The sequence below is a fragment of the Hypanus sabinus genome, chromosome 13, assembly GCF_030144855.1.
Source record: "Hypanus sabinus isolate sHypSab1 chromosome 13, sHypSab1.hap1, whole genome shotgun sequence".
In the NCBI taxonomy this organism is placed as follows: Eukaryota; Metazoa; Chordata; class Chondrichthyes; order Myliobatiformes; family Dasyatidae; genus Hypanus; species Hypanus sabinus.
Window position 1 is genome coordinate 59,397,704 of NC_082718.1, and position 16,324 is coordinate 59,414,027.

The 16,324-nt window shown below is 44.8% G+C and overlaps 1 protein-coding gene across 6 annotated transcripts in view; it reads left to right on the forward strand.

Moving 5' to 3' along the window:
* Positions 1-3,643: 3,643 nt before the first annotated feature.
* The window catches only part of rassf8b (Ras association domain family member 8b), a 170,614-nt gene continuing 157,933 nt past the window's right edge, over positions 3,644-16,324 (forward strand). For 2 of the 6 annotated variants that reach the window (XM_059987712.1, XM_059987713.1), the window contains exon 1: positions 3,775-3,836. The gene's annotated coding sequence lies outside the window, so the exon portion shown is untranslated. Of the gene's footprint in view, positions 3,911-16,324 lie in introns of all 6 variants that reach the window. The other 4 variants (XM_059987718.1, XM_059987717.1, XM_059987710.1 and 1 more) reach the window with 4 other exon arrangements.

Consider the following 16,324-nt stretch of genomic DNA (forward strand, 5'->3'; position numbering starts at 1 on the left):
AGCACAGTTCACAAAAACATTCGATTGCCTGTGAGCATGTTTGATAAGCTAAGTGACAACACCTGTCTGGTCTTTCAGCTTGCACTCATGTCACCATTAGCCATGTTGCCTGTTTTGATGCAAGCCAATTAAAACAACCCCATTGTCTTGATGTTTGGCCGGTGCATATGTAACCTCATAGTGTGCGGAGCAGTCTGTGCTGTTAACTTCAATTTGCTGCTCGCAATCACCAAAACAAAACTGAAGGCTGATTGCAAGCTTCCTGAACTTATTTACATGTACAATAAGAAATGAAGCCTGGTTCTTGTTTAAATTAATATCTGCTACATTCATATGACTCCTGAATGCCCCCTAACACTGCTCTCCTCTGATGTCATTCTCTGAGCTTTTGCAATCCTGAGGCTGCCTTGTCTGCCTGCTTTATGCTTTCAACTCCTGCAGATTCTGTCCCTTTCTCTGGTCTGTTCTCTTAGCTGCAAAAGACAAGCCATACACGTATTCATATGTGCGCTTGTCTATGCATTTATTTAAGTGCAATATTTGTGTTAAAGCACACAATATATCTGTATATTCCTGCCTCTGTTTTTGTACAACTTGTCTATTTGAGTATTCATGTATGTGTGATGCATAAGAGAATCTGCAGATGCTGGAATAGGGAAGGGGTGCCAGGGGAGGGAGGGGGTGGGATGAAGTGAGAAGCTTGGAGGTGAAAGGTGGTAAGAGTAAAGGGCTGGAGAAGAAGCAATCTGATAGGAGAAGAGAGTGGACCATGTGGGAAAGGGAAGGAGGGGACGAACTAGTGAGAGGTGATGAGCAAGTCAGGAGAAGAGGAGCCAAAATGGGAATGGAAGAAGGGAGAAGGGGGAGGGAAGTTAGAGAAATCCATGTTAATGCTATCAGGTTGGAGGCTACTCAGACAGAATAATAGGTGTTGCTTCTCCAACCTGAGAGTGGCCTCATCGTGGCAGTAGAGAAGGTCAAGGATTGATGTGTCAGAATGGGAAAGGGGATTGGAAGTAAAATGGTTGGTCACCGACGCAGAGGAGGCTGCACTGGATATTGTAGCTGACCCCAACAGATTCATGGGTGAGGTGTTGCCACACTTGGAAGGATAGTTTGGGGCTCTAAATGGAACTGAGAGAGTAGGTGAACAGGCAGGTGTAGCAGGGATTAGTGACAGGAGAGAGAGATCAGTGGCAAAGGATGAGTAGACAAGGGAATCACGTAGATCACTGCGGAAAGTGAAGAGTGGGGGGGGTTGTTGGTAAAGATGTGTTTCGTGGTAGGATCCCCTTGAAGATGGCGGAAGTTGTGGTGAATGAGGTGCTGGATGCTGAGGCTCATGTGGTGGTAGGTAAGGACAAAAGGAACTCTATCCCTATTTAAGTAGCAGGAAGATAGAGTGAGGATGGATGTCTGGGAAATGGACGAGATGCAGGTGGGGGCAGCTTCAATGGTGGAGAAAGGAAGAAGGGGGACATTACTGATGCTCTGGAAAACATCATCCTGAGAGCAGATGCAGCGGAGATAAAGGAACTGAGAAAGGGACTGGGTGGGAAGAAGTATAGTCAAGATAGCTGTGAGAATCAGTAGGCTTATAAAAGGAATCAGTTGACAGTCTGTCTCCATATGTGAAGACAGAAAAATTGAGAAAGGGGTAAAAGGTTTCAGAAATGGACCTAGTGAATATGAGGATGAGGTAGAAGTTCAAAGCAAAGCTGATGTAATTGCCCAGTGGCCACTGAGTGCATGTGCATGATGTATCAATGCCTGTACAGTATGTGTATGTTTGTGTTCCCATCTTTCTGCACTATGTGTTTGCCAATATTTATATATTTCTGATTTGTTAGTGATTATGAGTGAGAGATCTTGTGTGCTCCTTATTAACATTTGCACGATGGTTGTGTGTTTGAAACATAAATTACCAAGTTTTCACTAAGTGAAGTGCTAGTGTCTTTGAATGTGAATGTCATGTTTAATTATTTATCTGTATTCCAGTTTTTATGTCTATGTGCAAAATGTTCATCCATTAATGGAAATATGATCCATTAGACTTTTTTTCTGTATCAGATATTACACAAGAGTATTAGGAACACAGACATTTATTGGTATGACGTCAAAGTATAGCTCTAACGCTGACAATAGCATTGTTGTTGGCTGATTTAAGGTGGTGATGAACTAGCATATAGGAGAGAGGTTAAAAATCTGTCTGAAAGGTGCCCAACAACAACCTCTCACTGGATGTCAGCATAATCAAAGAGCTGATTATTGACTACAGGAGGACAATCCATGAGCCAATGCTCATTATGGAATTAGAGATGGAGAGGTTATCATATCCGAAGATCTGTGCTGGCTCAGAAACCTAAGTGTATTAAAAAGAAGGTATAACAGCACCTCTACTTTCTTAGAAGTTTGTGTCGATTCAACTTGTCATCTAAACCTTCAACCAACTTCTGTAGATGGAAGAATATCCTGTTTGGAGTAAGGAAACCCTAATACCCAGGAATGGAAATGCCTACTGAAAGTGGTGGAGACAGCCCAGTCACTGAGCACATCGACAAGGAGCACTACCACAAGAAAGCACAATCCACCATCCAGGCCATGTTCTCGCTACCACCATCGGGAAATACCGGAACCTGAAGTCCCACACCACCGGGTTCGAACTCACAACTCTGAACTGATTCCGCAACCCACACTCACTCTACAACTCATATTCTTATTATTTATTTATTTTTGCACTATTTGTCTTCTTTTGCACATTGGTTGTTTGTCAGTATTTGTTTATGTAAATTTCATAAATTCTATTGAATCTTTTTATTTTCCTGTAAATGCTTGCAAGAAAATGAATCTAAAACATATGGTGTCATGCAAGTACTTCGGTAATAAATTTACTTTGACTTGTATGAGTGCAATGCCCACGTCCCAGCGATGTGTTTCTGTCTATGGTCCAGTCTGGCAGCCGTTCTGTTTGTCTCTGCATAGGCTGCGTTGGTGCAATCGCGACTGCGAATCTTCACACGTTACAGCCCGTGGTGCCCCTGCGTCCCTGTCGGTCTGCCTGTGCCCTGTGCAGCCACGGTTACATCGGGAACAATGGGAACGGTGACATCATAAATGCCCCCGCAGAACGGCATATCACCGCAAAGCGTTTTAATAGCACGAGACCCGAAATTGAGCTTCTCTGGATGTAGCGCTGCTATCTGCCCCCGCAGCAGTACACATCGTCCCAGGGTCAGGCGCACATACTGTCCCCGGAGGTAACGCACATTGTTCCGAGGAAGTGATGCAGTTCGCCAGCCATGTACACACACTGTCCCGGGGGCAGGCGTAACTTCCCAGCGGGTGCACACACCATCCTGGCGGGAGATGTAACTTTCTGGGGGTGCGCCCGCCGAGGGGCTGCGAGATTCGGAGTCCCGGGGGCAGATGCAACTCCAGCAGTGTACTGCACGCTCTTTCCCGGCGATGCGCTCACTGTCCCGGGGGCCAGATGCTACTTCTGGGGGTGGGGTGGAAATGAGGGTTTGGTGCACACGCTGCCCGGTGGGTGTTTGAGCAGCAGCTCCGAAGGCTGACCCCGGGCGGGGCGGTGCGAGTGCTCTGTAAGGGATCCCGGCATGCTCGCGGGGAGGGGAGGGCTGGGCCGGCGGGCTGGTTGCGAGCAGCCCTCTGCTGCTGCGGAGAGCCGAGTGAGGAGTTGGGTCGCCTGCCTGCCGAGGGGCAGCAGCCTGGGCTGGACAAGCAAGGGGCTGAGGCCCGTTGTGCACCCTTCTGAAGAGCGGCAAGGGCAGCCCGGAGCCCTCGGCACCAGCAGCCCATCCTTCGGAGCAGCCGCCGTAAGTTGGATGCAAGTTTACTGAGCGACCCCCACGGCTCCCCGTGCGTTGCTGCCGTAACTCCAGGCCAACAGGTGGGAGGGCAGCGGCACCCCGGAGCGGTACACGCAGTCAATTCTGATTGACTTCTCCGGGGGAGGGGGGCTTGATTTGGCAGTTCCGGCCAGGGAGTTGGGAGGGGCTCTTGGATGGGGGTGGTGGGGGGTGTCTTAATTGACAGCTCTGGCCGGGGCTCTTGGATGGGGGTGGGGGGGGTGTCTTAATTGACAGCTCTGGCCGGGGCTCTTGGATGGGGGTGGGGGTGGGGGGGTGTCTTAATTGACAGCTCTGGCCGGGGCTCCTGACAAGGGGGCTTGATTGACAGTTCCGGTCGTGTCCTGGTGCGCTCGGCGGCTCCGCGTTGTTACTTCAATAGCGGGCTCTACTGTGAAATAAACACCCCCACCGTCATTGCCACGGATTTTCTGGGGCTGCTTTCGGGGTGTGGAGGGGGGCGATAGTTGCATTCTAGTAGTAGCCACTGACCCGCTTGCAGTGTAGCTAACGTGGCAACCACTTAGGATCTTAGCATTCGGTACCTTTGGTGACTCGTGCTGATCTAGATACATAAAATGTTTATTCTGAATCGGCATCAGGTTTATTATGGTGAGGCAGCAGTACAGAGCAATACATGAAAAAGTTGGTATGTTTCAATAAGATACATATATCTCAGAGCCAAGCTATATAATAAATCAGTGCACATAGTGAGGTAGTGGTAGTGGGTTTAATGGTCCATTCTGATGGCGGACGTGAAGAAGCTGTTCCCAAAACGTTAAGGGTGCATCTTCAGGCTTCTGTGTCTCCTCCCTGATGGTAGCAATGAGAAGAGGGCATGTCCTGGATTGTGAGGGTCTTTAAAGTTGGATGTGGTCTTCTTGAGGCATTGTCTATTGGACATGTCTGTGATGGTGGAGAAACTAGTGCTCATATTTTTCTAGCACAGAAACAAACACTCGCACCTTCACTGCTGCTGACTGAAGTGCCTTTTTGTACCATCTTGTTTCTGCTTGGCCCATATCCCTCTAAACCTTGTCTATCTATGTACCTGCCTAAATATCTTTTTAGAAATTGTAGTTATACCCATCCCTACCAGCCTCTGGCAACTCGTTGGATATACTCACCACACTCTGTGGATGAAATTGTTCCCCAGGTCCCCTTTAAGTGTTTCTCCTCTCATCTTAATCCTGAGTCCTCTCCCTTTTGACTCCCTACCCTGAGGAAAAGACTGTGATGATTTACCCTATCTATGGCCTTTACGATTTTAACATACCTCTATAAGGTTGCCCCTCAGCCTCATTTGCTCCTGGAAAAAAAGTCGCAGACTGTCCAATCTCTCCTGATAACTCAAGCTTCCAATTGAGAGGACAATCTTCTGAATCTTTTCTCTTCCTTTAGCTGGGTGACTGGATCTTCACACAATGCTCCAACTGTAATATGTTGTGGGAGTGTCAGTCTTCACCAGCTCTTCACGCAGCAGATTCCAAACACCCTCTGCTTTTGGGCTGGTGTGGGGGTCAGGGCTAGAAATATTACCCCAGGTCCCCTGTGTTGGCAGAATATTTGCAGGGTTGTTTGGTTCATATAGAAGTTGTGTGGGATCATTTACCAAGGGAAACCGAGTTAGGATCAACAGAAGTTGTCATAGTGTCTTGGAAATGCCGAGAAGCACAGACTGATTGAACTGCCTTTGTAACTGTTGTGATGGGCACTCTAGTGGTGGAAAAGCTTCTCTGCCAGCAATGGTAATTACACCCAGGGTGTGAATCAATAGCTGAGAGAGAGAGAGGATCTGTTATCTTCCCCTGAAGAAAACAAACAAAGCATTGTACTTTCCAAGGAGAGGAGTTAGCTATCGAAACAAAGTAGACCTGTACCGTTTCATCAGCTGCGAGCCCAAGAAGGACCAACTTGTGTAGATCAGCTTTGTTTGTCACGTGTGCATCGAAACATACAGTGAAATGTGTTGTTTGCATCAAATCAAATCTGGGGATTGTGCTGGACAGCCCACAAATGCTGCCTCACTTCCTGTGCCAACATCACATGCTCACAGCCTGCTAATCCTAACTGTTTTTGGAATGTGGGAGAGATCCGGAGCACCTGCAGGAGACCCACATGGCCCCAGAAAGAACGTACAAATTCCTTACACACAGCTCCGATCGGTTTTACTGTTGGCAGGACAAGGCAAGACATAGAAATTACTGAAAGTTGTAAAAATTAAGTAGTGCAAAAAAAGTGAGGGAGTGTTGATGGCTTCGTGGACCTTTCAGAAATCTACTGGCAGAGGGGAAGAAGCTGTTCCTGAAATGTTGGGTCTGAGTCTTCAGCCTCCTGTACCTCCTCCCTGATGTGCTGGACTGTGAGGGTCTTTAATGATGGATGCCACCTTCTCGAGCCACTGCCTTTTGAAGATGTCCTTGATCGTGGGGCGGGGGGGGGGGGATTGTGCCAGTGCTGGAGCTGTCTGAATACACAGTCTCTTTCCATCCTGTGCAGTGGAACCCCTATATATGCAACCAGTCAGAAGGCTGTCTACAGTACATCGGTAGAAGTTTGCTGGAGTCCAGTGTCGTTCCAGATCTCAACCTCCTAATGAAGTGTAGCTGGTTGACATGCTTTCATTAAGACTGCATCAATGTGTTGGACATAGGTCAGATCTGAGATGGTAACACCTTGGAACTTGAAGCACTGAACCTAATGGGGGAGCATTGGGACAAGTATCATGTTTAGAGGGTAGGGTAGGTGATGAGAGAGAACTTTAAGTCTCTGCCGTTTTTGGACCTTGTCATGATAATGATCCAGATTTGTTCACCAGTTGAATTTCATCTCCATGGACTCGTAAGGAGATATAGCATGACAACAAAGCCTTCCATTCTCTGAGTCAGTACTGACCATCACACACCCTTTCTCTTAATCCTATCCTTGCCCACTTTTATTTTCCTCATGTTTCCATCAACTCCCCCCTCCTGCAGATTCTACCTCTAGGAGCAATTGTCAGAGACTAGTTCACCTGTCAATCTGTACACTTTTAGCACATGGGAGGCAATTGGATCATCTTGAGGAAAATCCATGTGGTCACAGGAAGAACATGCAAATTCCACACAGAGCCCGAGGTCAGAATTGATCTTGGGTCACTGAAGCTGTGAACCTGCTGTCCTACCAGCTGTGCCACCCTTTGTTTATTTTTATGCATCGATACAGGCTCACAAAAGCTTTCCATTTTATCCTGAATGCTTTCGGGTTAACAGGATTATTGTAGTGTTGACGTGAGCTCTGAGGAAAATGATTCCTATTTTTTACTAGGGTATTTGTGTTTCATATTTCTCTTTATGGAGTTGGGTGTGACATACTTAGATGAAACACTTTGCCTCATTTTTGCTCTTTCCCTTGAATATTGGCCATGAGTACTGTATCATTATGAAAGGTTGCCTGATAGACTGAGAATAGTGCAAAGGTTTGATAGGTTGTGAAGAAAACTAGAAATTGGGCTAAATAAGTCAAAGTTCAAATTAAATTTAAATTATCAAAGTCCATGTCACCATATATACCTTGAGATTCACTTTCTTGCAGGTATTTACAGGAAAATAAAGAAAGATAATAGAATTTATGAAAAACCACACATAGACAAAGACTGAAGAACAGCCAATGTACAAAAGAAGAAAAATTGTGCAAATAATTGAAAAGAAGTGAATAAGTAATACTGAAATGTAGAGTCCTTGAAAGTGAGTGGGTAGTTTGTGAAGTTGGTTCAGAGTTGAGGTGAGTGAAGTTACAGACAGACATACTTTATTGACCCCGAGGGAAATTGGGTTTTGTTACAGTTGCACCAACCAAGAATAGAGTAGAAATATAGCAAAATAAAATCAGAAATAATTAAATAATAATAAGTTAATCATGCCAAGTGGAAATAAGTCCAGGACCAGCTTATTGGCTCAGTGTCCGACACTCCGAGGGAGGAGTTGTAAAGTTTGATGGCCACAGGCAGGAATGACTTCCTATGATGCTCAGTGTTGCATCTCAGTGGAATGAGTCTCTGGCTGAATGTACTCCTGTGCCTAACCAGTACATTATGGAGTGGATGGGAGACATTGTCCAAGATGGCATGCAACTTGGACAGCATCCTCTTTTCGGACACCACTGTCAGAGAGTCCAGTTCCACCCTCACAACATCACTGGCCTTGCGAATGAGTTTGTTGATTCTGTTGGTGTCCACACTGTTTGAGGATACTGATGATTGTAAGGTAATAACTGTGCCTAAACGTGCTGGTGTGCGATTTAAGGTTCCTGTATCTCCTGTCTGATGACAGCATGGCCTTGATGATGTGTGCTGCTTGTAGACATGCTCCGTGGTGGGGAGGGCTTTGCCTGCGATGGACTGGGTTGCATTCATCACATTTTGTCAGCTTTTAAAATTTATTTATGAAGTCTCAAATCCAGGAGAGGTCAGGAGAATCACCTTAAGCTGATGGAACTGTGTCCCATAGATACAGCATGGAATAGGCCCTTCCAACCCTTTCAAGCTACACTGCACAGCAAACTCCAACATCCTCGATTTGCCCCTAACCTAATCAGGGGACAATTTATAATGACCAATTAACTCACCTGGTACATCTTTGGACTATGGGAGGAAACTGCAGGAAATGATGCATTCCATGGGGAGGGCAGACAGAAACTCCTCACTGAGGATGCTGGGATTGAACTGGAATCCAGTGCCTGAGCTGTAATTGCACCATGCTAACCGTTACACTACTATGGTGATTCAAATTGGGTTAAACGAGCTAAGTTAATTTGAGACTCCTGGAGATCAAGCCAGTGTTTCTGTGGTACAAGGTAACTATTATTCTCACCAGAATTAGTTTTGAGTTACTTGGTAAACATGAGTGCAGTTAGTAAGTCTAATATCAAATCAGCTCCAAACCTCTAAGCCCTGGTGGTACAGATGTTGCTGGGTAACTGGCTGTGGCTAAGAACTGATTAACTATTTCTTGGCTAAGTAATACTTGCATTAGACATTTCTCATTTTATAACCCCGCCCCCCCCCCCCCCCCATTCATTTTATTTTGGGACAGTAGAACAAAATGGATTCAGGAAATGGTGCAACAAAGTTGGTCTTTATAGGGTTAATACAGTTGAACCATGTGTTTATGGTTTACGTTGTCAGGGGCTGGCATCACTGATGGATAACCCCACGAAGGGCTCACTTCTAGCAGTAGCAGGTGTATCACAACAGGAACGTCAGGGATAGGCTAATTTAGACCAGGTCATGTGTAATGACTCGGGTTTCACTAAGGTACTTCATGGTGAGACATCCTCTGGAGAAGAATGGTCCTTGTAGAATTTCACATTCAGTGTGAGAATAACAAAATCAAGTCTGAACTACACCTCAAATTAAGGCAATTAAGAAGGAGTGAATTAGATGTAGTAGATTATCTAATTGGATTCTAATGGTAGACATAGTCTGAGGTCTCTGTCTCTCGCAATGGATATTGCGTTCTAGCTGTCTAGTAATGCAAGCCTGGGGAGGACAATACAGAGAGCTAGCTGTTGCCCATGTAGCAAGCTCCCCCACCCAATGCAACTCCTGAACCCATAGGAACAGCAGTGATCAATACAGTTTGGTACCAGCAGCAGCACAGGAGTCGCCGGTCAACATTGAACTGAATGTAGGACTGCCTTAGGGACTCCTGCTCCAGATTTTTCCCTCAGGGTTTATTCCTGAAGCCTTCCCCACGAAGGGGTTGTAGCCACAAGGCAGTGGAGGTTTGAGATCAGAGTTTTCCTTCTCCTAGATGGGCTGCCAACCACGGCTGACAAGCCCCACCTGCCCAGAGTAACTGGTTTTAAGGTGGCAATAACCTGCCTTTGCTCCTTCTGTCAGTAATAGCTAAACCACACATGAAGGCCAGGAGCTGGACTTGGTTGTCAGAGCCTATTAGAGATGCACGCCATTGGGAGCACTTAATAGGTAGTGAGTGAGAACTTGTCCCCATTTACCACCTCCAGCTATAACAAGCTTAAGGAACCATGGTAGGTATTTAAAGATCTTCAATAATTTTTGCTGAGTGTGCAATTCTCTGAGGAATAATGCTACTGAAAAGTATGGCTAATAAAGTAGGAAAGCCTTATTAAAATTATAAAGAATATAGTTGATCTGCATAATAGAAAACCTTAGAAACCAGCAAAGGATATTAAGATTCAAGTTTATTTATTACGTGTACATCAAAGCATGCAGTGTAATGTGTCATTTGCATAAATAAACTTGAATCTTAATATCCTTTGTTGGTTTCTAAGGTTTTCTAATATTCAGATCAACTACATTCCGAGGGTGTGCTAGGGGCAAACCACAAGTGTGAGCATGCATCTCAGCCCCAGCATTACATGCCAAAAATGCTCATCAGAACAACACAACACAACCAGCAACAAAACAACATCAGGAAAACAAGCCCTGTTTCCCGACCCAACTCTGCACATAGACAGTCCTCTAACTCCAAGGCAGGCCATCTTTGATCTCCAGCCTCCAACAGACTCTGATTCAGATTTGGACACACAGGAGACATCAAGTACCCCAGTGGACTTGCAGAAATTCATAGACCTGGGACACCAGCCATTGGTCATCGATGTCTGGACTGGTTCATCACTTGGGCCTTGGTAGTCAGCAAAATATATAAAATCTAGTATCAGATATAAAAACATACAGGATGAATGTGTAGAAAGAATGGCAAAAATAAACTTTGGTCCAGTGGAGGCTGTTAGGGAATTAAAAGGTACATGCCAGCAGTGGTAAATACATCTTGCAAAGCAAGATATTTCTGAAACTGAAACAAAATACTGGAAATAATCAGTAGATCAAGCAGCATCAACGAAAAGAGAATAGTTAATGACAGGTCAGTAAAGCTTCAACAAAACAAATTTCTTCACACAAACCCCAAATGGAGGAAACGAAGATAAAACAATCAATACCACTGGAGGGAAAAGTGTGGGGAAAATTAAGGGAGCAGAGACTGACCCTATGACCTACAACCTAGGATTCTAGAAGAATGTTAACGAAATGATGGATGTGTCCTGATCTTTCAGTGAATGATTGTTGTATTTGATAATGGCAGATTTCTGCAGTTCTTCTTCGATGATGTGAACTGCATGAAGAAATCTGCGTGGCAGAGTTTTTAAAGTGGAAAAGCTGTTGCACTGGGGAATTCCACTCTCGGCCTCAGAAGCCTGGGTTCAAAGTTCAAAGTAAATTTATTATCCAAGTCACCATATTCAAACCAGAAATTTTCTTGCATGCATTCACAGTAAATACAGAGTAACAAAATATATTCCATGAAAAACTGCATCCAACAAGACAGACAAATAACAAAGTGCAAAAGACCATAAGCTGTGTATGCAAGTAGTGAAAAAATAATAATAAGTAAATAAGCAATAAATGTAAAAACGTGAGAAAGTGGGTCCATAGGTTGTGGGAACAGTTTAGTGATGGGGTGAGTGACGTTATCCCTGATATTGAGGAGTAATAAGTATCCCTGAACCTGGTGGTGGTGGTTTAGAGGCTCCTGTTCCTCCCTACTGATGACAGCAATGAGAAGAGAGCATGGCCTTGATGATGGATGCTGCTTTCCTGCAATAATGCTTCATGTAGATGTGCTCAATAGTGGGGAGGGCTTTACTTGCGATGGACTGGGCTGTATCCACTACCTTCTGTGAGCTATTATGTTCAAGGGCATTGGTGTTGCAGCCAGTCAATATTCTCTCCACTGCATCTATAGAAGTTTGTCAAAGCTTTAGATGACATGCTGAATCTTAGCAAACTTCTAAGAAAGTAAAGGCGCTGCACGCTTTCTTTGTAATGACATCTACATTGTGGACCCAGGACAGATTCTCTGAAATTATGACACCAAGGTATTTAATGTTTCTGATCCTCTCCACCGCTTCAAAGGTTCAAAGGTCAAATTTAATGTCAGAAAAGTATACAACATACATCCTGAAATGCTTTTCCTTCGCAACCATCCACGAAAACAGAGAAGTGCCCTAAAGAATGAACAACAGTTAAACATGAGAACCCCAAAGCATCCCCCCCCCCCAGTTTGCCCCTTCCGTGCATAAGTGGCAGCGAGCAACAATCCCCCCCTCCCCACCGGCAAAACAAAAAACGCACCCACTACTGAGCACAAGTGTGAGCTAAGCGATAACAAAGACACAGACCTTGCAGTTACCCTAAAGGCTTCGCATTTCATCCGACATTCGGCAACCCACAGGTTCTCTCTCTCCCTGGCGAGGGAGAGGGAGGTGTCCCCCATTTTCACAGTCAGCAGGAGACATAGCAACAACCCGCTGGTTTACGATGTTAAAAGTCCGTTTCGTCACTTTTTTTGGAGCTCTGTGTGGAAGTTCTGAAAGACCTTGGGTCTTTGGGCCCACAGTGAAAGATTTTCCCATCTCCCCGATGACATGCGAGTCTCCTGCTGTGACACCGTCCCTCAATCCACCCGTCTCCAGAGCCCCGAGACCTCAGGCTTCCAAACACAATCAGGATTCTCAGGCCGAACCCTTGGCATGTCAAATAATGGCTGGTTGTAGAACCCCCGAGAACAGATCCCATTCCTGCAAAGAACCGAAGCCTGCATGTAACTCCAGGTCAGGGTCTTCAAAAGAACCCTGAAAGGGAAAAATAAAGATATTAGAGTTGGAAATTGAGCTGTTTCCGAAGATGCAAGCAAAGGAGTTGCCGGTAGGCGCCATTAACCCTCCTAAACTGTCTCCTTATCCCCTGGTGAGGACTGGCTCATGGATCTCCAGCTTCCTCCTCCTGCAGCCTGCTCCTTGGCCTTGCTGACGATGAGTGAGAGGTGGTTGTTATGGCAGCATTACTCTGCCAGGTTTTCAGTCTCCCTCCTATGCTGATCTGTCATTGCCAATGAGTAGTCGTCACAAGTGGTGCCTTCCTTGGTTGTACTGGATGACCATGACTGCTTTGGTGCCTTGTCATGCCCTCCACTCTCAACGAATCATTGTAGAACTGCCTTGGGTCACACTGTTGATCTCAGCAAAGACCCCACTCATCCCAGACAATCTTACTACTTCCCATTGGGCAGAAGATACAAAAGCCAGGCTCATGTACAACTTTGGTCTCATTGTTACAAGACGATTAGATGGGCTTGACTTCACATTCTACCTTGTTCTGGCTTTGCATCTTACTATCTGCCTCTAACACACTTTCCCTGTAACTGTAACACTTTATGATTTAGGATGGTGCTACTGAAAGTGGGCAATGGCTTACTGCCGATATTTAAAGCAAGAAATATGACTGACTACTCTATTAATAAACACATTTTATGTGGAAAATCGTGGTGAGCGATCACTGCAAATAATGAAGAGGGGAGCGAAGGAGAGGCTGATCTGAGGGTCGATGTGTGTGGGTGCAAGATGGTGTTGGAATGTGGTCAAGACATGTTTGAGTGGCTGGAGTGAGGTCGAGGCAAAGTCTGAGTCAGAAACTGAGCTAGAGAAAGTGGAGCAGAGAAAAGTTGGAGCGGAGTTGTTTCGGAGCCAGTCCACCTCAACTGGTAGCGAGGTTGCATCGAAGTGCCAGGCTGATTTGGAAAGGTTGAGTATGGGCCAGTCCGGAGCGTATCACTGCGATGGTGCCTGGATCCTGGTGTGGGGGATGACCCAGTGCTTGGACAATTTAAATGCTGGGCCAGATGAACTGAAAAAGCAGGGTGTTTGGGCCAGTTCTTCTCCGTGACATTTTCCTCCGCTGTCTTTGGCACTGAGGCTAGGGCCCTTCCCTGGCTGCTCCAGGCCTATGTTTGTGAGCTTCACAGCGATTTGCCACACTATGTGATGAACTGAGGCTAGGGCCCTTCCCTGGCTGCTGCGGGTTTACACACTCCATTTTGTCCTGGAGGTGGATGCTTGCTTTATTTTTGCATGATTTGTTTTTTTCCGCTCTCTCTGCATTGGGTGTTGGTCTCTTTTTTAATTCGGGTTCTTTCAGATTACTTGTTTTTCTAGCTGCTTATAAGCAGCTGAATCTCAAGGTTGTATAATTTATACATTAATGACTAATGTACTTTGAACTTTTATTTTACATTCAGTTATTGTACGGATGACATGCAAAACAAATTATTTTTCCTTGTCCTCAGTACATTTGACAATAAAAAAAAACAACTTATCAGTCGATAGAAATGCTAGTTAGCATTATCAAGTACTAGAAAACTTAGAAAATCATCATAGTGGTTAGATAGTCAGAATGGTTTATGAAGGGAGAACAAGGTTTACCAAGTTCCTTAGCATGTTTTGAGAGTGTAACCAGTGGCTTAGGGGAGACCAGTATAATTGAACTTGTTAAAGTATGCAGTAAGGTGTATTATTGAAGAGCACAAGAACTCAAGGTGTTGAGGGTAATATTACCTTGTACAAGCACCCCTGGTTAACTGACAGTGGGGATCAGAGGGTAATTTTTAATGAATGAGCTGGGCTCTTGAAATTTCAACTGTTTACAATCTCTTAATAATTTGGGTGAAGAGACCATTTTGCATCTAAGTTTTTTGATGTGCAATCCATTGGGAAAAGTAAATCGTAAGGAGGTCCACTGTGACTGTAAGGATGCAGAGACAGGTTGAATGAGTAGGCCAGAAACAGTTGTGGAACATAATGGAAGTCTATCTACTTTGGTAGGAAGTGTAGTAAAGCAAGTTCATAAATAATGAGGAATAAGTACTAATATTTGGAGGGATGTGTGTGTCTTCATGTAAGAAACACAAAGTTAGCATGCAAATTGGATACTTGGCTTTATGTCAAGGGGGTGTGGTACATAAGTAAGGACTTGTGACATATAGATAATATACTGTGGCGAGCTTAACCCTGCAGAACAGTTTTTGTCTTATTTGAGGAAGGAATTCGTTTTTCTTTGGATCAAGTAACAATGGCTTCACTAATTTCCTTGTGAATGAGGTACACTGTGAGGAAAGGCTGGGCCTTCCTATTTTGGATTCTAGATCTATGAGAGGTATTCTTATTGAAACTTAATGATAGATTCCACGAAGATGTTTTGCTGGTGTAGAGATGAAATGAGGAATTTCTCTCCTCAGCGCAATGTATGCTTAAAATAGTGTAGGAAGAGGCTGTGGAGTCATTGAACGTAATTAAGAGTGGATAAGATTTTTGGATTGCCAAGATCAACCATGATCTTATTGATTGGTGGATCTTCAACTTGACTTCTTTTCTCATTCCATAGATGCTGCCTGGCCTGTTGTGTGTTTCCTACATTTTTCATTTCTGTTTTAGTTTTTGGTTTCTCAAGCAAAACCCGAATGTCGTTGGCTCCCCAACAACATTACAAAATAGTAGAAACTGAATCATTGTAGAGTGACAGTGGAGATGTCAATGAACATAGTAATTAGACCTTTAAGTTGCCGGTCCTTGGATTAATTACACGGTTTGCAGCGGGGATCTGAAATTTGTCAAAAAGTAAATTTAAATTAGCAACTACTAAACAAAATGTAAAAATGCCAGTGGGGAGCCAGAGAAGTGTACTATTTTTTTCTTGTACTCTCAGGACATCTCAAAATTTAGCATAGTTATTGAGTCATGGAAAGGTACAACACAGAAGCAGACCATTTGGCCCATCTAGTCTATGCTGAAGCCATTTAAACTGCCTACTCCCAATGGCCTGCACCAGGAACATAGTCCTCCATATCCCACCTATGCAAACGAATCTTAAATTTAGAAAAGTCTTACCTTTTAGAGTGTGGTTACTGTTGGACTCTGCAAGGCATTATGTGGAGTGTGATCCCATGTGAAAATGGCCAGAAACTCTGCTTTAGTGAAGTAGATTGAGGAATTTGTGCGGACCCATACGGCTCTCAGTCGGACCCACACGAGTGGGTTAGATTTGACCTCTCAGCTCAAAGCTGACTCTGCTGTTGGAATTTCTGGGATTGCGATTGAACTCAACTCTCTGATTTCTCCAAGGTTTAACCTCTCAGCAATAGCTGCTGGCTGAAACGACACTTCTGACGTATATTGCCAGTGGCCTATGCTGTTTCTTCAGACCGATGCAAAAGAGAAAAATGCATTCATTCTTGAAGGAAAAATGCTCTCTGTCTCTGTGTGAATTTGATCTTTTGTTACAGGCACTCTGGAGGGACATGAGATTAAGCGGGGTCTCTGTTTTGTGTGGTTATGTTTTCCCTTTCTTGTGCAGTTTCAGTCTTTTGTCCGGCTTCATGTTGTGGTTGCTTTTGACACATGTTCCTCAGCTGTTAAGGCCTCTTTCCCCCTCGCTCGCTCCCCCCACCCCCAAGCACGCTCCCATGGTGCTAACTTCAAAGCGAGTGAATAAAAGGACTGTGGCAGGGGAACAAAAGATACATTTTCTCTTGTGTCGAGCCCTTCCAGATGTTTTTGTTGCATGCTGGCAAAAATTCAGCATTCTAATGAGCAGCGCTTTA